At 35.0% G+C, this 25,383-nt stretch overlaps 1 protein-coding gene across 2 annotated transcripts in view; it reads right to left on the bottom strand.

The window, feature by feature from the left end:
• LOC116338001 (protein tiptop) overlaps positions 1 to 25,383 on the bottom strand; it is a 156,870-nt gene that overhangs the window by 109,233 nt on the left and 22,254 nt on the right. The window contains exons 2-3 of one of the 2 annotated variants that reach the window (XM_031763013.1): positions 22,219 to 22,257; positions 6,192 to 6,363 (exon numbers count right to left, since the gene is read on the bottom strand). The gene's annotated coding sequence lies outside the window, so the exon portion shown is untranslated. The remainder of the gene's footprint in view (positions 1 to 6,191; positions 6,364 to 22,218; positions 22,258 to 25,383) is intronic. The other variant, XM_031763016.1, reaches the window with a different exon arrangement.

Here is a 25,383-nt window from a genome sequence, read left to right as displayed (position 1 = left end):
TTTGAAGCGAAAAAGAACAATGGCAGTAATAAAATTATACTTGTATTTTATGCGAGCGTGATGAGTGTATGCGATGAGTTGATGTGGAGACGAGTTACAGCTATGGATGTATCATATAATAAGATCGTCTTCATTTTTTGGTCTTTGTTAACATGTCTTTCTAGCGTTTCATTTATTCATTGAAGTTGTTCGTCATTTTCGAGTTTTGGATAAACATTGTAATGGACGTGATATCACCAAAGGAAAACGATATCATAAAACATACTTATGAATTTGATCAACATGAAAGCAAACAAAACAAAACCGAAACAAAATTATGCGCGATAAGCGGCAATTTTATTCATACTGATGAAAAAATTTCAAATAGCAAGATCAGAATAAATTAACAAATAACTTCATTTAGAACATTATCAAAATCAATTCAGATAGAAACGCAAGCAATGACAACTAGACGAGCATCGCTTCTGCTTTCACTTCTTCTAAAGGCTTCGGTTTTTTTTAAATTCTACTTAAATGTCTTTTTGGATATTTCCGGAGCCCATTAAGTTTTTCAATGGAAATATGAAGCTCCGGGTCGATGTTATGCCATTGATTACATTCCTTTTTTTAATTCTATTTTATTGCCACTATCGATCCAAATGAGAATTTATATCGGCAATTGAATGAACGTCAATCGTTTTGATTTTTCGTTTAGCTCAATACCGCATACGTTCGTTAAATCCATCCAACCGACAATTATTCTTGATTTTAGATTGAAAAATACGTGTGTATGTGTATTGAAATCGACGAATCAACCAGGAAAAAAGTGTATACGCGTTTGGTATACGCATGTTCTCATTTATTAGGATTTTTACGTGAATGATGGCTAAAGTGAAACCGTGGCAATTGAAACAACTGCCACATCTTAACAATATTTCGTCGAAAAAAAAAAAATATGTAGAAAACGAATCACATAATGTTGTGAGGGTATCTAACAACCACTATATATACGCATTCAGTCAGTCATTCACTCACTGACTCGTTTGCTCACACAGACAAACGCATACACATAACATAATTCTCCTAATGCCAAAACCAAACGAAACGACATTTAGAGTGATTTATAGGTGAGCACATCAAATTCATTGATTTATGAATATGGCGGAGAACATTTTTTAAAAACATTACAACAACAACAACAAGAACGAATCCTGAATGACGAGAGCCGACAAATACGATGATATAATAAGCGAGAGGAAAAAAACCAACTGAAAATAAACATCGAAAAGTGTACAATGGCATAAATGATATAAATGCTCGGTTGAAAAATGTGCTGTGTGCCTAATAATAATCAGCTATATAGTATTATATTATTTTAGGGGTTGTTTCAACTTCAACACACTCACACTAACACAGCAAGAGTAGAGAGAAAGGAATCACATTCATTTCATTTCACATTCATTTGGATTTTCATTCCATTTCGTTCGAGTGAAAGTAAGAAGAAAAAAAAACAAAACTCACAACTTTTGTATATATATATAATAAAATGGCCGAACTAAGGGTCGTATTTCATCGAATATTGTACGCTATTTTTTTCATCTTTTTGATCTAAACGCTAAATTGCCTGAAGTTGAGAGAAAGCGGACTGATACATAGTGAAAAGATATCATTTGAAGGCAAACTCAGCAGCATTGAAAAAAAATTTGATGAACACTAAACGCTCATAAAAATGATTCTTATGCAAATTTTCAGTTGGAAATTAATGCGATTGCACGTCTTCTGGGTAATAATCATGATATACAGAGACAGACAACATGCGATATCACATCAACTGAATTTGATATGCTGATTTTATGTTCAAATAGTAATACTTTTGCAATATAATGTGAATGGTTGGATGTTTATGGTCGATGTGGTTCATATCAAAACGTCGCTCGAAGTGTGTCAATGCAAGAGTATTGATGGTCTTTGAATTCGGGGAGTACCCTTAATGTGATTATAAATCTTGATATAAGAAAACTAGCGCAATAAATAAAACGCAATCAATTTGATTTTCACATTCGAATGGGATTGACGTGTTTCTCTATCGATAACATTCGAAATAAATCCAACTTCATCAAACCACACGTATGTGGCAACAATCGCAAGTAGCAAACATTAAATATCACATCTAATTGCGGCAGATTCATTTACGCCAATTTCGATATCTATTTCGAAGGCAGCAACAAGCACTTTGACCTATGTGAGAGTAAATGAAACATCAAATTCATTACTTCTCAAAATGTGCCAATAAATCGATTTAACCGAAACATGTGTCCCTGGCCAAATCAACTGAATTATTTGCATTCATTTGGTGAGATATGAGCCAACGACAAAAAATGGTCTACCCATCTCGGTTGAAACAAGTACACAATCAATTTTGGCTTGTCCGAATGGCATTATTTCGGTTCTCCTCCTCTGAACTGAAACTCAAGACAATTTAAAATTTATCTAATTGGGCGCTTTGTTATTGTTTTGTGTAACAACAAATATAGATGCTACCGACAAACAAGTAAATTTCGATATTGAGACTCTTACGTTTGTGAAGCATCTCATCGTTCTCTGGCCGAACTAAATGTGTGTATCCATTTGTTTTTTTGTTTCTGGTTAACAGTTCTCTATTTTAGTTAGCTGATAAAATAAATCGACCAAATTGTGACATGTACGGTTCGGTTTTTGGAACACATGTTGTCTCATGGTCTCGTGATGTTCAAACGTTCATATATATATATCCACACTGTATTACCAAATACACACCGGCCAAGAATACATATAAGTACACTTTGGATTGTCAACATTGTATAATTTCAATACACTGCTTCGGCGTAACAATTTAATTTAATGGCTAGCATTCGTTCTCTCCAATTGGTTTGCATATATTGAAATGAAATCCGTTACCATATGTACGAGATAAATAAACATTGTAATGACCGCCTGAATCAATGACTGGATGCACTATATGATACGATACAGCATTGGTTTGAACAAAAAAAAAGGAGAGAAACAAATGGAAAAGACGAAAAAGCACCCCGAAAGAAAGATAGTTGTTGTTAGTTATTCAGTAGAGTTCATTGTGTACGAATGATCATTGTTGATATGGCATTGAGTCAAATTGCAATCCACTTAAAAGCAGATCGGTTATAAATTTTCGCAACCACAAATCCAAAATCAATTTGTTATATAGTGATTTGAATTTAAGACATTGCACTGCATGTTTGTGCGTTGGATAAATGGCCATTCGATATCCATAAATATCCGTTGAACTCTTTATCGCATGCAAAAAGGGTAGAGAATATTACGACCGAATCATTGCATCGGCCGCATTATCCAAACGAAAAATTATGTCCTCAGAATACACAAAAATCTGGATCATCAATGCAATACCTCGGTAAAACCGCACCAATTAAACATTCTTCCAACTCACATTGTTCTCTCGATGTGCAACGAAAATTTTGGTTTGGAATTTGATTTTGCCTGGAATATCTTAGTTTTAGTTTATTTTGTATCGAATTGACGAGAAACTAGAAGGCAAAAACGTTTTTGTTTGTACAGGTCAACCAAATCGGTTTTGGTCATTTTCGAAACGATTTCGATCCATTCAGAGATATAACATAGTACTCTGTTGTTGTTTACGAAAATGCGTTTGATACATGAAACTTACCGTGTAGCATGACGTTATAGTACTGAATAAAACAAAATATCTGTTTACAGTAGATATGCTGCCATCAGGCGGCCGAAAAGAGTCACGTTTTTAAAATATATGTGCGCATATACATTTGCAGAGTACCATGAACGTCTGTTTAGCACCGTGTACCCTTTGAAACAGCAGAGCATTTGGCTCTTTATATTTTTCGCATCGTTTGCATTGCTGTGAACATCGTGTTTGAATTGTATGAGAGGACGCAAAGTGTGAGATTCTTTGAATCACAACAAGTGTTTTTTTCGCGATTATTCCATCCTTTTTTTTTTCAATTTAACAAAGAAAGCATTATACTCATTTGAATCGATCACTTTAAATAAAAATTATATTCTTTTTTCGGGCGTCTTCATTTCGAAATTTTGAATATTTAACTAGAGCTAAGAACCTAATTTGTACCAAAAACGAGGTCGAATTTATTTTTGCACTAATAATGTTGATATGTTCTTAGTAAAACCATATGCAAAAAGACCACATACGTATGCGAGCATATAATGTAATTTAAAAAAAAATTGACAAAAATTCAAGAAAACTCCAGTTTTGCGTAATGGGAAACTTAAAATACATTATGGCGCAAACATACACATGAAAATAAGCGTGACGAATGGTCAACAAAAGATAGCTTGTCATTCTTCATCACAGCATTCTATTTAAGAGACTTAAGACTTGAAATTATTCCATCGTCCTTTTGTATTGCTTTCTCTTTGCGATGCACCTTTCAATGTTATGTATTTGTTCGTTTTACCAAAAAATCTTCATGAATAATACGTGATTTTTTTCCGTCTCAATGTGGAAGTCAAAATGGTGATGCACACAGAAACTTGAAATAAAAAAAGAAGAAATTGTAATGGATATGAAACAGCACTAGAGAAGAATATTGCATTTTGATAATGCTAGAGAAATGGTAAGAGTGAAAAGATCGAAATAAATAACCGGAGTGAAATAGAGAGATAATATGTATATGTGTATGTATGTATGTCTGTATGTGAAAAAGAAACGACAATAAATTCAATGGTTTGCTGTCGCATACAGTAAATGCCAAGTCATAAATCTTAACTTTGTTGCAAAATGTTCAGTTTTCAGAGCAAAAATATGGATAAATCTCATTCGCTCAAATATTATGTGAAAGTAATATTTAGCGCATACGAAAAATTGCACAAAAATGACAACAGTCAAAAGACAAAAGGGAATTCTCCTTTTTTTGCCGTGAATTTTAGTTGTATTTTATGAAAAACGAATGAGAACATAACAAACGAAAACGATGTGTATGTGTATTTTCAGTTCAATGAAACGGGCTGAATGCTGTGCAAATGTCAAATGTGTGCACACCAAAGGATGTGCATGGTTCTAAACGAATTATATATGGAATTCTTCGAAACGATGAATATGTCGCCATCGATATTACGTTCCAAATCGAAATTCGTTCATCTTTGACACCGAGGGCAAATTTCATATGCATGAAACCAACTGTCGTATGTCTCACGTTTGGCGTCCGAAAACATTTTGATCAACTTCGCTTTGGTCACTCTGAAAATGCGTCGAATTGTTTGGGTGATTTATATTCGACAAACTGCAAATCGAAAGCCAAACTCCAAAGATACAAACTCAATGGAATATAAATCCACATGAAGACGATACGACAGCATCTTCTCTCTTTAAGAAACCAGTGACAAAGTGTCTCAATTTTTCATACGATTGATTCATTGCGGCGAATCGTATACATTTTATTTGCTCGTGTGGTTTTCGTTTTTGCATTCCATATTTTTTTTCCATTCACACACATGTGGCTATTGTTGTTATTCGACCCAAATATCTGTTTTTGCTCCCATTTCTTTATATATTTTGCAGTTGAATCAATTGCCAATTTTCTCGGTTCGTGTCTTTTGTTGTTGTTGCTTATTGCGAAAAATAAAAAAAGAACACCCGCAAACTAAAGTAACTTTCTATTTTGACTTTGTTTTGCATAAAAATTGACACGAAATTCGCAACGGCCATCGATCTTATTTCGTCTTTTGTCGCAAAGTCTGCATTCGTGATGAACAATAGTTACGTCCAGCTGAGTGAACGACAATTGCAACACGAAACCCAAAAAATGAGGAATTCGCAATAAATTCTCAGCGGCAAGTTTACTTCCTAGCTCTCACAGTTGACACGGCATTTGAATAAAGAATTTCTTGGACGAAATTCAAATTAAAAGAAAAAGAAAAAAAAATACTGAGTCTCCAAAACAAAGGAAAAACTAGCGACTATGACCAAATTTTCTTGATGAGACAAAAGAGAAAGAAAGAGAGAGAGAGGTATGGCAGTGTATGAAAACGATCGTAGCAAAAAAATCGTAACAAACATAAATATAACACCGAAAATGTGCCTGTGTAAACATACTTAAAAGCAGCAGGTAATAAAACACTAACACAGCACTAAATTTTTAATGTGCGGCAATAAAATTTCTTTCATGAAAATTGTAAATAAAGCAAACCTCTCTGTCCTGCTCTCGATTTATGCACACCGTTTGTTCACATTCAGATGCGCCGTTACAAGTGGTTATGGACCTATTCTTTTTGTTGTTGTTGTTGCTGTTTTGCTGTTGCTTTTATTTCATTGCGAAGAAGAAAATGCGACTGAGAAAAGACGAAGTGAGAAATCCAAGCCTGAAACGAAAAAAGGGACACATACTGTAAGGAGGAAAGAAAGTGAACATAAAATTAAAAAGAAGTTTTAAATCGTGCACACGCCGTACTACTCGTATTGAGGCATATTTGAAGTACTCCTGTTTTCATTCTCTTGCTTTCTGCTTTGTGTGATATGTCTCTGAATTTGTGTGCCATTGAAGGCAATAAACCTTCGTTTAAACATACGCTCTCTATCGTCTACATATATTTATGGTGTAGTCGAAATTTTGCGGAAGAATTGCAGTTATCACGTAACGATGCATCATACACACCAGTGCACACATAGATAAGGCCATTTGTTCAAGAAAAAAAGGGAAAGAAATGATAGAAAACATGAAAATGTGGAAGTATACAACAAACACATTTCTTCTAAGAAATAACGATCCAACATTTCATTTGACATAAACTAGTTTTGAAGTTGACAAAAAAAGAAATAGCGAAACGTTGACACCACAAATTCGGCACAACACCCCAAAATGGTTTCAGTTCGGTGCAACACTTATCATTAGCGATGTGGGACATTTATTGAACAAATGTTTAATTTTTTTTTTAAGAAGCAAACCGCTTGCACGTGTACAAATGAATTCTTAGTCGACGAAGTTTTGTTGGTTTTGCTAATATCTCGTAATCACGGCATGAAAATGCGTCATTGTCCGTGACTGAAATAAATCACAGAACAATGTCGGAGTGCAATTATACAATTTTTGCGGTGTGTACTTGAACACTTGAGCACTGATGACAGCAAAAATTGTAGCAGTGTCCTTAGAGAGAATGAAGAACACGAATTGAGACACATTAAGACGGCTAAATTACAATTGTTCGGCTGCAATAAATTCCATGATTCGGAGCCAGTAGCGATACGAGGATAGTAATGAGAAATAACATTGAATCCATTGAAAGTTTTTATGCATTTTCGTTATCGAAACCACAAATTCGTGCCAAAAAAAATATCATCGCTGTATTACGATCTGTGTGAATCTTACATGTGGCAATGTTCAAATTAACGAGCTAAATGTCATGAGTAAAACCCAGCAGTTTATCATGAATCCATTAAATTCGAACATTTTTGATTTGTGGCTTTTATGCATTAGCGTTACCATAATGTGAGATCGGTATCAGCGGCCATCATTCATGCCATATCTCCGATTGCAATTGCACTGCATTTGAACACACCAAAATTTATCGATCGGAAAAAATGCATGCTCAACACAATTCAAACACAGATAAATCCATATTTACACACACACGCATATATCGAGACGCACGCAAAAAATATATCCATTAAAATTTACATGCAACTGCCATTTTTTTCTCTTCACATGTGGTACTCTTTCGGGGCTGTCCCATTCACTCTTAGACACCACAATTCTGTGATTGAAGGAAATAAATAACAATTAATCATTACTATTTTCAAATAAAATTCATAAACACTCAAATGGTGGCTCCTGCAAGCGAATCATCTGCTCTGTCTTGATGCATATCCGTGTGCAATAGAGCAGAGAGAGGAAAAAATGTCATGCGTATGTGCATGTGCATTTGCTCACGTTTGTCACCGTTAACCGATGAACAATGCTATGACAAAAACACATTACCCAACATAAATTTCACCTCTCTTCCGAATATGATTCGGTTGCCATCATCGTCGATTCAAGCGCCAAACTCTTTGACAGTAAATCATTGTTGATGTTGATGCATATAAACACAATGGCAGAGTAAAACGTGCATATATTTGTTTGCACGTATCAAACGATGGGCCATTCTGTCGGAGGATCGACACAGATCCGTTGAAAAAAGGGATTGAAAATTGCAGCAGCAAAATGATGCACAAGATCAAAAACAACCAGCTAATAAATGATTTTTTTAAAAAACGACAGCACTCATACATATGATATATAGTGCATTAAATAGTCGAACGCGATAATAAAATCGTGATACGAATCCATAGTCATAAATACATTTTGACATGTAGCTGTAGCTAGATGGTTGGTTGGTCGGATGAGCGAGAGAGAAATAAAAAAAGAACACCCATTTCAAATTGCATATATGTAGCGTTTATGATATCTCTACGCTGGCAAAACATTTGATGGTTTTTCTGTAATTGCTTTCACAATTATATCGAGAGCGTGTTTGCATCATTCAAATATATGCATTTTGTCGGCTGTGAATTTCAGCATCAGGACCAATAACAGCAGCAGCGGTGGCAGCGGTAATAGCAGTAATGTAGATCTGTATTAAATGCAAATATGAGTTTGATGTGGCATTTCGATGAAAATATCACTGGCTGCTTTTGGTAGCTTGGACAGGAATCAATACTGATTTGTTGAAATACGATTGCAATGGTTGCCATTGGAATGCACATATCGGCTAAAAAGCATCGAATGGATTTCATATTGCTCCATGATAAAATGAATGTTCTCAAATTAGAGTGTTGGTGCGCACATCATCTCCGATAAATCATATTTATGTCGATGCATGTTTGGTTCATTTGCAATTGTCTGCTCATCTCTCTATCGCCACACGGGAGCACTGGACTTTGGCGGCAATACAGTCCATAAAATGTTCACATATATAGACACCCCTTGACATTGATATTTATAATTATCCTGGTGTAATCACTGTAACCGAAACGCACTATCGCCATCATTTTGCCATTCAAACGACGAATCCATAAAACCATTCAATCCATAAACTACGATATCAAAATTGGCCACCAATGGTTGCTGATAAAAACTCAGTTAGACTCGCAACAGAAAAACGGAACAGAGAAGAAGGAATGAACGGTTTAAATTACTACAGAGATAAAAAAATAAAATGCCAAGAGCGACACAACATTGAAATTGGAATGGCCACAACCAGCAGCCCAGTCTGTCTCTCTATCGGTCTACTATATTTGAATTGTTGTCACATCGAACAGATGCGCTTGATGAACGCCATTTCGTTTATTTGCTCATCATATCAGTGTCGTACGACGACTATCATATGCACACACACACACATTGCATCCATTTAAAGCATTTGTCTTTTTTTTTAAATTCATGATATGTCACAGCAACCGAAATATTCCTCAAATTTATTTTCAGTGGTGTTCATCGCAAATATTTGGTGGACACCACATCACAAAATAGACTTATGACGGAAGATAAAAGACAGCTTGGCCCATAGTATATCTAGGTGTTTGTAGTATGTGCACTTGTGTATATCATGTGTTGATATTCGCTTTTGCTTACAATGGTAGGACTGGGTGAGACAATAATATTTAGATTCAGCAGAAGCACCACCGGTGCACCTTAATCGGTGCATGTGCAGCTTCGTCTCATTGCTTTTGAAATATCGCACATCTCATAAATCCAGCAGGTACGTTCATGTGAAATTATGTGTGCGATGCGATTCGGGAAGAAATGATTTATTAAAACGGTATGAAAAACGCTATATTTTCACAAAAGAGAAGAAAAACATACCAGTCTTCATCGGCCAGATATGTTCTTTTTTCTTCGTTTTCCTCTCTTTCTCTTTGTGTGTTTGCTTTGTGTTCGTGTGTTTCTCATGCAGCGCCATAAACTAGATAAAACGACTGGTGCATCAGAACGGGATGTGATCGCATACATCAAATAAGTAAACTGGCACCATTCCTAGTGTGTTTATCATCGCTGTAATGTGAACATTTTGCAATCTTTGAAGTATAGTCAGATTGGTTCATCTTCTATGCTGATGCTTAAAAAAAATGAATGAAGAAGCGAAAGAATGACCATTCAGAATGGACAACGCTATAATGTTTGGCGGATAAAAAAATGCATTTTTGTTGTCCGAATGATAAATTTCTGCTATTCCAAAAGGTGTGAAATGATCTTGGATGCAACATACACCGTGAGGAAAAAACGAAAACCAAATCCGGTCATTGCTTTCGAATCAAAAGATTTTACGTACAAAAAATATTCTATTGTTCTACCATTTCGCTAAATTTCATTGTGTCGCTGAATCGCGTTTGCATTCATTTATCACCGTTGGATCGCACACATTCTCTCTCTCTCTCTCTCTCTCTCTCTCTCTCTCTCTTTCTCTCTCTCTCTCTCTCTCTCTCTCTAGCAAAAAAAATTAAAGCAATAACAACAAAAGTGTGCACTTTTATATCTTTCCATAAAATCTAACACAATCAACATAAAAATCAACGCCAAAAATATCATAAATTTATTAAAAGGTAAAACGACATTTTTTCGTCCAGCAATTGTTATATATTTTTTAATATAGCAGCACCATCATTGTGTCCACGGTAAGTTTGTCAAACTAATATAATGGGTTAGCTAAACAATTACTGATCCGAAAACTGGTGGCATCTGAACGTAATTTGGTGGTAGTGAAGATACTTTATTTATTTGCATGGAAATATAAACGCCAAAAATATCATAAATTTACAATATTTTTAAAGAAATACGTCATTTATTTCAATCTGGCAGATAAATGATCTCGGTGTGCATTACTGGACACAAATAAATTCATTTCAATGCAAACTGCCTTTCGTACGCGGGATATTTTTTTTTCCAGTTTTATCTCAAAACAAATTAATGAAATGCATTTCATAAAAGTTAAAATAAACGCATAGTACATGGAAATTATTTACTGCTTGCCCGTGCCAACCGACACTAAAAAAACCCACAATTTGAATATGACATGCAACAACATCAACAGTAGCTTTCTGCAGAAGAAAAAAACCGCACTGGACATAAAACGATAACAACACATAAACATTTAGGTATTATGTTACAGCTGAATCAAACCGAAACGCGATAAAACCACAGTTGATCCATTAGCATTCTTCGTTGGTCATTTTTTTTACTCCTTGTCACTCATTCTGTAAATGGATTGCCTCTCATTTTTCTCTCATTACTTTATTGCATTTGTGTCTATAATAATAATGCATGAAAAACGTGTAGCATGAACTCTATGCACGATTTTATAAGGTAATTTCAGATATTGATCGCAACAATTTATGAAATTTGAGACAAATTGTAAAATGTTGTAAATATTTTCATATTATTAGTCATTCGACCAATTTATTTTTCAAGCCAGACATTTGATTTTTGTTTATGCCGATTATTTCGGCTAATTTTTCTCAGTCACAAATATTATAAATATTTCAAACACAAACAACATTTACTTTCCATCACATTTCCAGAAGATTTTTTTTTATATTTAAAATTTATGTATCATTTCTCAGTCAATAAAAAGTAAAAGCCAAAGGAGTTACTTTTTATTTGAAGACAAATACAACTTCCATCTTGTCGAATGTCACGAAATTAATCGCATGAATTTTTATTCATTATGTCTATCGAATACAAAAATTTAATTCATATTTCGCAATGCATATAGTAATAAAAGATACATAAAGATAGTATTTTCATCAAATAAAATTCGTTGTGTTTGTGATATGCTATCCATGAGAAGATGCCAAGTTCTCTGTCCCCAATTGCATCAATGCCGACTGAATTCAGATCGAATAAGCAAGATGTGGTAAGCAAGATGCGAAAAAATGCGACAATTGTTATAATAATTCAGATTTATATTCATTTTCCGTCGTTCTTGATCTCGTTCAAATATGTGAAGATGTGCTAATGGTCCTGTGTATGCTTCTTTGCTAAAAATTTATTGCAGTTTTGGTGATTCTTATAAGGAAACAAAGAGACGTCATTAATCCAAATTTATGGATGCTTTTTTCTCATTGCGTCGACAATAATGACATAAATTGTCTCTGTATCAATACAATTTGTTGTCAATGCGATGACGCCATTCTTCTTTATGACATTTCATTTCATATGAAATCTCAAAGATGTCAAATTGGTTATTATCGAAACACAAAATATATGATACCACATGATATTAATTCCGCAAATGATCTCGATTGGATAAGTCAATGATATTACCAATTCCAAAATCAAAGAAGAAATAATGGCTAATCGAGTCACCAGAAAAACTGACAATTCGGAAATGCAAATGGCAATGGATTTGGCAGTTTCTTATCTCTTCAGACGGATATTATTTTCAAGAGACTTTTAATCAAATGAATTCCAATAAAAAGATGTATTCGATTGAAGTGAAGAGCTATAAACTTTATAGTCGAATCAGTTTTAATTCAATGAACCTTGTGTGTATGTCCGGAGCATTTTTTCAACATTTTAATTAGCATGATATTGTATGTTTAGCATTGTTGGGAAAATGAAAATTAATTCATTCCCATGGGCATGGTTTTTGGTGGCATAATTCACGAATGTTTGTTTAATGACTTTTGTTTTTTTTTTTTTTTTAGTTGTGTCTACAAACATTGTGAAATGTCGATCATCACCAGAAATAATATCAAAGGAACGGCAGGTCATTGAATTCAATGAATAGGTTCACGTCATAAACAGTGTATAATCAAAAAATAAACGCAAAGTTCAGTGCATGCCAAAAATGCGTTTGGCAAAAATAAATATGCAAATTTTTTTTTTTTTTTTTGTGAAAATGTGAACGTAGAATGTATAATTATTGAATTGATTGGTCGGCTTGTGTGCGTACGATCAATTTATGAACTTTATTAGTGCTTTAAATAAGAATTTATGGTTTGAATCGATGGAAAAAAACGCATTTAGACGAAATTAAAAGCGACGAATGAGTTCCAAATGTCTATAATATTGGCGCTGAAGAATAAAATACGATTATTCGAAATGAACGACAATCGCTAAATGCCGAACAATTTGAATAAGTCTTTATTCGATTTTGTCATTTTACGGCTTTGTGTCCGTCAATCGGGCGCAAGCAATTTTTTTTCATCGTGTTCAATTTAGTGCTTACTCATTTCATTGAAAATTCGATGCGTTTTTTTTCTCGTTTAATTTCGTTTTGTTTTGTTTATAATAACATAAATTTCGCTGATGCATATGCCTTTCGCCCCATTCATTTCTGTTCAAATTTCTTTTAAGGCAATCATTTGTGTGTGTGTGTGTCGAAGTCAATTTTGCAGTTCGGTTTAAGCGCTTCATTACAATGAAAAAGATAAATAAATGAATCAAGCGTGGAAAACCGACCAAAAGAAGAGAATTACCATAAAAACTGACTCGTATTAAAAAAAATGCAAAACTAATAAACTTAGTAACATTATGAGAAATGCAATAAATGTGACATATTTATAAACCTCATTCGATTTGATGTGCTATCGGGAATTGAATCCAGTTAAGAACCTTCGATTCGGCATTCGATCAGACGGACTTGATTTATCTGCGCTAGCTGGCCGCCTTTTGCTTTTTTTTTCTTCTCTCCTACTCTGAAGTAATTATCCGGTGTTTGGCATTAAAAGTGTCTTCATGTCTCACTCTCTTTCTGGCCTTGTTTCAACGACAGCCGGATTCAGAATGCCACTTACTTATCATATAATGAAACAAACACATGACACGTTCGCGTTCAAAATAGAAATGTGAGGCTTTATACCATGTTGATTTAACAAATCGAATGCGATGAATTAAATGCAAATATGCCTAGGAAAATATTTGATGCAATGTATTGCTGGAACGGCCACATTCTTTGCTATCCAGCAAAAAAAAAAAACATGAAAAAGCGGCAAAAATGCAAAAGAAAAATTAATTATTATCGTAAAATAATAATGATAACGTATGATAACAACAATAAATGGCCATAAAATCAAGCCGAGATGCTTTGATTGTCGTTTCGTTTTGAGCATTTTCAAGTTTGAGCGCTTAGTACTTGAAAACGATCGCAAGGAGGTCATCGAACGTAATTCATTCCAGAGCATAAATTTTATTTGTCTTGTTTTTATTTTGTCAACTTGAACGGTGCGCGTGTTTTTTTCACTCACTCATGATATGAAAACCGCCTATGCTCTTATATGCTACATACCTGATATAAAACTTAAACCAAATGCCAAACACACGCACACTATATAAGGTGAACACTTAGTTGCGAATATCAAAAAGCAATAAAACTTTCTGGGCGCACGAGGAGGAAAAAATGCCGGTGCGGTGAAAATTTATTGATGTAACTCATTCATTTGCATGCGCGTATCCATCGCGCGTTATTCACAATATTATTCGTAATCGATGTGTATGGATATCAAATGCTTGTGTCGATATGATGCCTGTATCTGTTGCCCTCAGGACGTCCCGCATTCATATGCCTTCACAAGATTTGACGATTCCATTTAGCTTGGTCTGTCGTTTAAAATATTTCTCAGCTTGCATATGATCAGACCATAAACCAGTAATACACATTGTAATAAAAAATGACGACAAAGGCGGCAGTTTTCACGAAAATGCAAATAAAAAGCGAATTTCATTAAGTTTCGTGGTAATTGCTGTCACTTTGACCAGTAATAAAACAGTATTACTCCGAAGATTACTCTCAACTTATGAATAGGATTGCATTGAAAACCGAAAAAAGAAAATCGAACGCAATCAAGTGCAATAGCCACGATGGAATTATTGTGCTAAGCAATGCTTATACAGAATCCGTGAATCATGTTGCATGCAGCCGTGTTAATACCATTGGAATTTTTCATTATTGATTTAAATTCTGGTGTATGGCTTCGATTTATACCAACACAACAATGTGATCAATATTTTGATGATTTCAATTCAAGTTGCAAATTTGCACCTATCGTAAAACTTTGATGACACCATATAAAAGGCGTAAACTGTTTAGTTTACTGACTGTCTCTACATTTTTATTCCGTTTGAGAATTTGCATTTTTTTCATTTTAAAAAAAGGCATATATGTGGCTCAGCAGATCTAAACGATGAAACTGAAGCGAAAAATTGAAGTAATTACCCACTGTTCTTACAATTCGTTATTTATTTGAGGCATCTGAAAAGTATGCTCTGCTTTAAGTGCAACCAAAAGGTGTGAAGTCTAGTAAACAAGACATACGTTTGGTTTATCTTGCTAGTCAATCTAAGAGATAACATTGTTTGATTGTGGCTTACAAATTAATAAAACTCCGCCTCCATTTTTCTACGTAAATTACATGATCGCTTGAGTTATTTTGTGTTTTTCGTTCTGCAAAATTTGATTTTAGATCTTATATAATAATACCACAACAAGTCTATCTGCTATGTAAAGAGCGATAACGCAATGTAGAGTAGTGATGTAGTTTGTGTTAATTCGAACTTCTTTTTTCAACTACAACTTGCTATAAATCTGTCCAATCTGTAAAAATATGATGTACAATAGAAGTTTTCGGCGTGCAAATTCCACCGATAGCTGCACTCACACATTCCGGAAAGTCCGCATCGATTGAAAATCCAAACAATACGCGATGCATTGTCAGTAGTTACGCAAAATGAAGAGAGAAAAAAACAACAGTCTCACATAAAATAGCGCAGAATGACGCTTTGCAAAGGGGAAAATATGTGAAACAAGAGTAAAAACTATAATTCATTTTTATTTATTTATTTTTTCATGATTTATATCGTCGTTTGCATTGCTTTAAAACTATTCACTATCTACGTGTGTACCACTATGGTACTATCACTATTTGCTTTGGTGAGCGATGCAAGAGTTCTTCTAGCTACGTTTTACTAAACGTAAACACATCGTGAATGATAGAAAGAGAAACTCTCAACTCGGAAATTGAGCGCACAAAGCATCTTCTAATTTATAAGCATTTCAGAATTATAGCACAAACACAATGTTTTAGTGCTTCTGAATGCTACCACCTCTATTCTATTGTGAGCAATGAACATTCATATCATAAATGTAAGTTTTGTTTTTTCTCTGTCTCTTTTTCCCTCTCACTTCACAAATGAAAATCGCTGTGCGAATGGATTTACGGGCACCGCGATTTTACAGCGATGAATCTGGGTGCATGTATGCATTTGTGTGTATGAGAAAAGCGAACGTCATTGGAATCGACTTAGAAGAAGCGAATGAACAAGCGAGTTTTTATTGCCACGGAAAAAGTGATGTAGAATGTGAGAACAAATGATAAAGTGACAATGATCATGTTAGACAATCACGCGTATGCTTAGCTCGTATCCTGCTGCCACTAAATATCCATGTCAAACTGCAACAAAGGACACTATGTGTCCTACCATACATGGCATAGTATAATGACAGGAATTGGTGAAATGAACATATTTAGCGTGTAAAAATCGGCCAACAAAAAAGATAAACCCTTGCTGAAACTGCTCAAGCTTACACGTGATGTCGCTTTGCTTCATTCGAAAGAACAACGCCATTTATTTTGAGCTATGATTGCTTGTGGTGGATGAAGTTGACATACTCGCCATATCTGCATACATTTTCCTGCAATCGTTTTTGTCGCGAAATCCACTTTTTTCTAGGTGTTCAACGACGTTCTGCTTTTTTTGTCAAGTGGATAGCTACATTGAACAGTAGTGCAAGCACTAAATACATCGCTGCATTGACGTTTCCGCTAAATTCAGTCGAAAACATACATCGTAGATGCATGAAAAGAGATACAGTTGTAAAAACGTCGGCAGGAAAAAAAAAGTCGTCTGAAACCGTTCAAAGCACTTCAAATACAACGCAAATCAAATTGCGCCCGGCAAAATGGAATGAGTTTTGAATGATAGGTGATGCCAAAGCACCACAACGACAGCACCAAAAAAAAAACTCTCAGCTTCATATAAAGTCATACAGCGTATTGTTGCACCTCACGTATAAAACCGTCAGAATGCTTTTTAAATTTGGTTTCACTTGCATACCTTACGTAATCGTTTATTTTTTGTTGCAAGATAGATTGCGTCCATTTGGATATAGTGGATTTTGCTGTTGTAGTGCATCGATGGGAATTGACTTTAAATCTTGCTGATGACTGCCGTTTATTTAAACATTTTGTCACTTCACTCCGAACATCACAAATATCGTGCCGCTTAATGCCAAAAATGCATTGCTAAAAAAACAAGATTGAAAAAAATTGCACATCGCTTGCACCATTTGATTATTGCCACTATAAAGCTTGCATCTTGCCACGAAAAGTGGCCAAAAATTGGGTAGATTCTGACATTGAAGTGCAACACAACCACTCTCCATGAGAGATGATATTCTGTCATGCATGTTTGGTGCTTGACACCACGGTTTATTGTTGTGCTATCGATGCACGGCCTATCTGTGTTTTTCCCGCTCTCTCAATTTTAGAAAACATTTGAATTGAGACGCATAAAAAGTCGAGTACTTATGAACGTGGATCATGCGTTCATGCCGACCACGGTATGTATCAAAACAATTGTCCGTCGTGTACACAAACACTTTTTTCACCCGGTCGATGTTTTTTCTGGACGATTTTCGGTTGTACTCAATGCATCTCGACAACTGTTTACTTGTAGGACATTCATGGAGAGTGTATACTGTGCATCATTCATGGAAAAGTGAATCAAAAACAACGCCGATTGCATCGTTATACAAGCAACAAAAAGAGCAAGTATTCAACAAGCTACTAGAATAAAAGAAATAACAAAACAGTCGCGTGTATCGTGTATGAACAAAACAAGCTGGTTTCGAGAACTAGAAAAAAATAGATTTACTATGTATGCACAGTACCATCGACGGCCGAAATTGTGTTATCATTGAGATTTAAATTGAAAGAATCGTCACCAAGCCAGTCAAAAATATGACTATGGATTGAAGCGCACTGGCAACGTACACTTCAATAAAATAATACACTTGGCAAACACAGAATTGCCCATTGAGTGAATCGCACAAATCAAACGGAAAAAGTATTCAATACACCCAGACAATGGTATGATATGTTTATGAACGCGACGAAAAAAAAACGAGTCAATTGGAAAAATAACGCAGAAAGCTGATAAAAAGAAAATTAAACTGCAACTGGTACATTTGTAGGTTTTTTTTCTACATTCGCGCACTTAATGCACAAGTGATGTTCATATTATTGTGTAATGAATGTTGATGAATTCTGATACCACACACATACGTGCGCGCTTTTACTCCGATCTTTTTTCCACTTGTTCTTCGTTGGCATTTGACAGCTTGTGCAGTTTTTTTGCGTTTACCGTCAGGCACATCTGCATACAAAGAAGGATTTCGGTGATTCCACACTAATATAATGGTCTTTTAATTTGTGACAATTAAAATGCACGTCAGTTTGTGCACATTTTGAAAGCAGTTAAAAAAACGAAATAAAAAATGAAAATATGTGTAAATACACTGTATAAAACTCATATAAATCTTGACTGCTGGACTAAGTCCGAAAGTGCAGTCCATTTTATGAATAATTAATTTTATCTGGCGTTCTTTTCGTTTTACTTATTTGGGAAAAAATATTTTAATAGAACTGGAAGAGTTTAGGACTCCAAAGTTCAAGTCAAGGAAACTTTTCGTTGAAACCGATTTAAATTCTAAATCGAATACTTTTGATAGTTTTATCTCATGAAAGAATAAAGTGAAGGCGTAAATTGACACAAATCGAAATAATTCTGGTTTTCAATGGGTATCTGATATCGTTTTGTTCGATTTATAAACATTGCATGTGAAATATGTCAGTTTGCTAGCTAATACCATACAAATAGGATTAAATGCCACAAATAACAGAATGACAATAAAAATAGCAGCATTGAGTGTCGTAGCTTTTTTTGTTGTTATTTTTATGGTGGCATCGATTCGAAAAAGCAGCATCCTTCTTGTTTATCGCGCATACCACAAAAATTTCACCAAAATTACAAGGGCCTTGACAATGCGAACAAGCTTTATCTTTGATTGGTGTCCACCAGCGTAAAATGAAGCACAACCCATCACACAGTGTCACATATCGAAAGGCTTCATTTAGCATTACGGTTCTTGGTTTCAATATAAAATACCGATACAAAACGTCGACGTTGACTGTTGTTGTCGGCGGTGGCGTTGAGAATGAAAATAACTGGAGCACATTATTAAACTGCATAACATTATGGCGATCAACTTTAGAATCAAACTGCCACCATGACTGCCATCATCGTCACCAGAAACACAACAACATACAGCTGTGCAAATGAACACATGAGCGATGCCAGTTACAAAAATTGAAGTGCGCGATATCTACCAAAACTATAGCACAGGCACTAAAGCAATAACATGATAGAGAATTTACGAGCGCCCGGGAAAAAGGGAAAAGGAAACACGGAAAGAGTAACAACGACAACGGCCATCACACAAATCACTCTAACCAAACATATCATGTGTTTAATCGACTCTTGTGTGGTGTTGTGCAAATGCGTATTTGGCAATTCAGTTTCACATAAATATTCTCTCGTCGCTCGCTCACTCTCTGCCGTTCTATTTCTTTATTTCTGTTTCTTTTACGGCTCTTTGTTATGCGCGTTCTTCCAGTGTGTGTCGCTTTGTTTAGTTCCTATGTCAGTTTGTCCGTGTTCCCTGTCGCTATGAATGTTCACAGAGTATTTGTTTGCATTTTTGCTGTCGATGTTTTTCAATCGGTTTTATAGCCGCTTGTAGTGTGTGCCTGTTTATTTATTCGTTGCTCGTCTCACTCTCTTTCTCTGCATGTTCTCTTACATTTTTTTTCAGCGAAATTGGACATGCAATGGCAGTTGGCACCATTCACTCTTTGAATTCTCTTTTTTTTCATGCTTGTCGCTTACACTGTGTTATGCGTGCAATTTATGTATGAAATTCACTTCAAACCTAATATATTCGAAGAACCCGACAACTGACGATTCACGACAATATTATATTAAATTGTTATTGCATTTTTGCACTCCATCTTCTTATCCTCTCTTCATTCCGTTCAAAGTGTACTTTATTTGCGGTTGGCTTGTTATTTCATCGAAATGAAGACAAACAGAGGCGATCAATATAAGTGGAACAGAAGCAATCGAAAGCATAAAGGAAACAACCAATGGTCAATTCGGACCTGAAACGTCTTATTTTTGGTGTTGAAATCATGAACTGTTGTGTCCGGGTGCTGTGTCCTGCAATGCCACACACTGAATTTTCACTATAGTATTTAACTATGCGACACATTTCAAGTTGAACTGTATCACAGCGTTTGAACGTACGACCAGTTTTATTAACATGTTTTTTTTTTGTGATTGCACTCTGAAATGAAGCGAATGAAAAAAAAAGAACAAGAATTCACACACAACAGACAGCAATGCCATTCGATTGGTGTTGCGTATCAAAGGATTTCTCAACGACTGTATAAATTATTGTGTGCAAGTTGCATTCAACATTAATTCAACCATATAAATATTCATCAGAACGAGCAGAACGCAATTCAATCGATGGCTCTGTGAGCGCAACACATAACTATATGTGTGCAAAGTAAAAATCGCATATTCGCTTTCTTTTATTTTGTTGTGGCGCAGCAAAGTTTAAGGCATCACATCGCAAATTGAATGATGACACTTTACAACCTACACAATTCACTCAGCAATCAAATGAAGCGTCAAAAAAAATGAACTCGCCAACCGAATCACAACGACTGCAATACTAAAAAAGGTAGAGAGACGAAAGAATGCACATCAGACATAAATATCTGAGCTCGTTCAGTCAACAGTTTTCGGATCGTTGACTTGGTGCTCTTTTGTGCATCTTTGCAGATTTGATTTGCATATTGGCAACAATTAACGAAAAGAGCAGAGCGACACATTCGGTCTGTTCATCAATCACATCGTTTGAATGGCGGTGAATATTTTGTCGTTGTCGTCGTCATCGTCGATGCGAACATCGTTTTTGTCGGTGCGACTGCATGTGTGGGTTATTTCTCATATTCATGAGTTGATGGCATTTTTGATTGGAGGCCTTTCCCATTTTGTCTCTCGCATTGACTTTCATCACTTGCATGTCACTGATGTTGTGGCGCGCACGAAATCTATCTGCTATAAAAAGAATGGGCCCGCATTTGGATCGTTTGGAACAATCTCATTTCAACTTGTTTGTGTGTGTTGCACAAAGAAGAGTGTACACGTAGATTTATGTAGATGCAAAAAAGCATTCGAATGCTGTGACATTTATGGTCATGTACGCGCGTGTGTGTGTGTGCCGATTCATTTGCACTCTTTGGTATTTTGGAAATATACTGACTAACGCCGGAAAAAGAATTTGAAAAAGAGACAAACTACCTCTTGGTTGAGCAAATTTTTTTTCTTTACGAATGAATAGAACTAAAATAGAACCTTTTAGACTACCGTAACATCGCCACTAGTCGCTATTCACACTTTGTGTTGAATGTGGTTTGAGCGATTGAATATCTGTGCAGCGCCTACGTCGCATCGAAAGAGAGACGAATGACCGAAATGTTTGAAATTGAGTATGCCGACCGATCTAGTCACGAGAATGCTGGAGCAATAAATAATTCACAATTATCATGACACAATATGTACCGAGCCGCGAAACATGTGCATTTTTCAAAAGTCCATGAATCGTCCTGCAATTACTGCCATTGTTATTTGCATGGTAATTTGACATTTGTTTGCATGCATTCCATTGAGTTTTATTTCGTCTCTCGAACATTTATGAACGAAGCGGAAAAAAACATTTGTCGCTGACAAAACGAATGAATAATGTGATTAGCTCAACTAATCTATATCACATTTGAATGTCGTTCAAACTTTATTGAAAGCAGAAAATGAACAGAAAGTTTAGAAATAGGCTAATTTGCATATTTATGACAAGAATTTACATTCATCGGCATTTACATCATTTGACCCGGAAAATATGTTACAAATATTTGTTTCATTCCGCTGAATTTTATCATCTACGAAAAAGTATGTACTATCTTGTAACATTCTGGTTTTATCGATTTTTGCCTCTATTATTAAAAAAAGCAACAACCTTCGTTCTAAAAAAAATGATTATCTACTCTTATAAACTTACCTTTTGGGGTCACCTCCCAATAATTATCAGCGAAAAAAACTGTGAAAAAAATGAAATCAATTAAAATCAAGAAAACCTGGAAGCAACCAAGAAACGCAGTAGAAATATGTTTTATAAGTTTTTCCATGATTATTATTAATAACCAAAGTGCTTGAAATGTGATTAAGAAAATTTGTATTGGTTATTGCTTCGACTGATGACAGCCCAACCATTAAATTAATTACGCTGATTTCAACCGAAAAGAGTGTAATTAGGGTTTAAAATACCCCAATAACAAAACTTTTTGTCTAACAAATAATTGTGGATTAACATTTTAGTAGATATAAAAGTAAAAAATCGACACGAGTGGTCAATAAAAGATGAACATCAGCTGTTGGATGATGGGAGTTTCGTCAACATTTCATCGTTAAATGCAGCATTATTTATTACTTGTAAGTGTGCAAACAGTTGATGTTCCAAATTGTAAAGTCAAATTTCATGCACTTCACTATTAATTTACTGAATTTGTATTCAGAACCAAAAGTAATCATGCAAAAAAAGCAAACAAAACAAACATGTAAATAAAGTCTTAGTGATAGACGGAGACTAATATGTGAATAAACTTGTTTCATCTTGATCAGTGCACATGCTGTTAATGTTCGCCAACTGTGAAATACTTTTGTTGAAACGAAGAAAAAAATTATGTTTTAGAAATTCAAGAATCTCGTCAAATAGATGTAACATTTTTACGGCGGTTTTCACACACTGAAAATCAGATGCAGTGTGCAGAGCGAAAAAAAGGAGCAAATATACGGTATTACAAACTGTTGAAAACCCATAATTTTGCGTCAAAAATCCTAAAAATACATGTGATCATCATGAATTGGAGTTTAACATCATAATTTTCCAGCTAAAATTCAATCCGTCCGAGTGGTTTAATGACGGTTTGAAAAAGACGTTTAATTTTGAAAATTCCCTCAAGCGAGCCATCGATCAGAAATTTGGTCATCCATAACAAGCATAATTTATGGTGACACATCAGAAGCGCGAAATACCAAAGTAATGGCCTGGTCCATTTGAGAATGAGCCAATAATCAAACAGTGCTACAAGCAAAATTCGAAAAAAAAGGTTATTTTATGAGAGTTCGTCAATAAAATTGACTTGGAATAAGACGCTAGCAATTCGTAAACGAGAGAGTGCGTGTGGATATATCTATATAATATGCTCACTCGTATATGTGTGCGATGTTTTTTTTTCTCGTTCATTCTCTCGTCCGTTTTTTGGGTTTCGTGATGTGGTGCAAGACATCATGCCAGGAAACATCAAAAATACATTTCGCGCACAATAAAAATAATGTTCACTATATTTTTGCCATTTTTATTGCATTTAAAGTGGTTATGTGATATGTGAGCATCGATTTATAGCCGTCTATGCAAGAGATGGAAGTATTTGTGCATGTACAAGTGATGATGCATTATCTCTCTTGCGGCCTCAGAGAGAAAAAGAGAGAGAGAGATTGAGAAAAGAATGAAAAAATAGCCATCACGCAGATTTAAGTGATCGTGCTTGGGCGCGCGCACGCATAAAATCCACAAAATATTCTCTCGCCCGAACGTTGTTGTTGATTGTGATCCGTTGAGTGTATAAAAATATACAACATTCCACGTCGCGCACATTTTGTATATTTGTTTTGAAGATTGAATGATTTATAGCTGTCAGCTTGATGGAAAATGTACTCAATTTATATCGTTCAGTCAAGATACGACAGCGTCAACAGAGCCTCTCATTTATAAAGATTTGCAGTGATCGCTCGCAAGAGCGCACAGGCATTGATCTACAGAAGACAGTTGTTGTTGGGACCCTGTTTATTTCATATTAAATCGACTTCTTCGTGCGTTTTTTTTGCTTCTTTGTCAATTGTGTGGTCATATCTTATTTCTGTCTCTGCTCTATCAATTATCATTTTTTTTTTGTTATTTGCCTTCGTTGGAATTTGATGCCATTGCTGGGCTTAGCCTTTTGACGTTTAATTTTACATCAGCCAGTCAACCGCGAATATTAAGTATGGTGAAAATCATTTCATTTTCAAGCTATATACGTATTATTTTTTTTCTCTTTTTCACACATTTTTAACATCATCAACGGCATCAGCATCAACGATAACAAACGAATCGTGATGAATCCTATTCTCTTCACTTCTATGAAATTTTGTGCAATGTGCTGAGTTATTTTCATCCATCCACACAAATCGAATATAAAATGCTACATTAAAATATGTGTATAAATAACCGCATGAATGTATTGTAGGATTATTGCGCTGAAGATTTGTTTTTTTTTCTTCGCTTCTCGTGAGTGGAAAAAAGTCGTATTTTTTTCGTGTGATATAATTTATGGGTTGCAAAGTGAGGAATTGTGTTTTTCTATTCTGAACCGATACGTAATTGTTTACACAATGGTAACTGGGCAGCTTTATTATACATATATCGGGCCTTTCATTTCGTGTTTACTCTCACTCCTCGAGAATTTGATTCGTTTCCTCTTATTCGCCAATATTTGTTTTGTATATGTGTGATGAAATGTCGACATAATGCTGACACGCAAAAACAACAACATCAACATAATATTGCTCGGAATGCACTCTCACATGCACCCAACTATTAATTCTTTGTAAAAAAAAGCACGCCATAAATTTCCACTTGTTCATGTCTTGTGCATGTTTGTGTGTAATTAGCTCAGATGTATAGATATGCATTTGTATGCACTGGATGATGATAACTTTTGGTTTGAATGATTACTTTGCAGCACATTTGCGCTGGACGATTTCTATTCATGTGATGTGTTAAATGTGATCATTATAGCCATCTTACTATCAATTTTTTTGCAATGTTTATTTCAATTTTTTTAGATAAATGTTTCTTTTGCATTTAATTAGAGATTGGCTGTCTATTTCCACTCTATAAATACCAGAAGTCTTCATTATTTTTAACAAATGGCCACCTGTTGACTGTGTATCTCATGTTATTTTCTTTTCTTTGCTGATGCAAACTTCTTAATAGTTTTCATACGAATATATGTCGAAATGCAAAATTATGTAAATGTACAGCCAACAATGGTGAATAAGAGAATAAAGTGAAATTCAAAATTTCAATTAGAAAATAAAAATAAAAAAAAAAGAAATTATACTT

The sequence above is a fragment of the Contarinia nasturtii genome, unplaced genomic scaffold (genome assembly GCF_009176525.2).
Source record: "Contarinia nasturtii isolate CC-2019 unplaced genomic scaffold, AAFC_CNas_1.1 Cnas_scaffold_350, whole genome shotgun sequence".
NCBI classification, from domain to species: domain Eukaryota; kingdom Metazoa; phylum Arthropoda; class Insecta; order Diptera; family Cecidomyiidae; genus Contarinia; species Contarinia nasturtii.
Note: the sequence above shows the minus strand (reverse complement) of the source record. Positions and strands in the feature narration are given on the sequence as shown.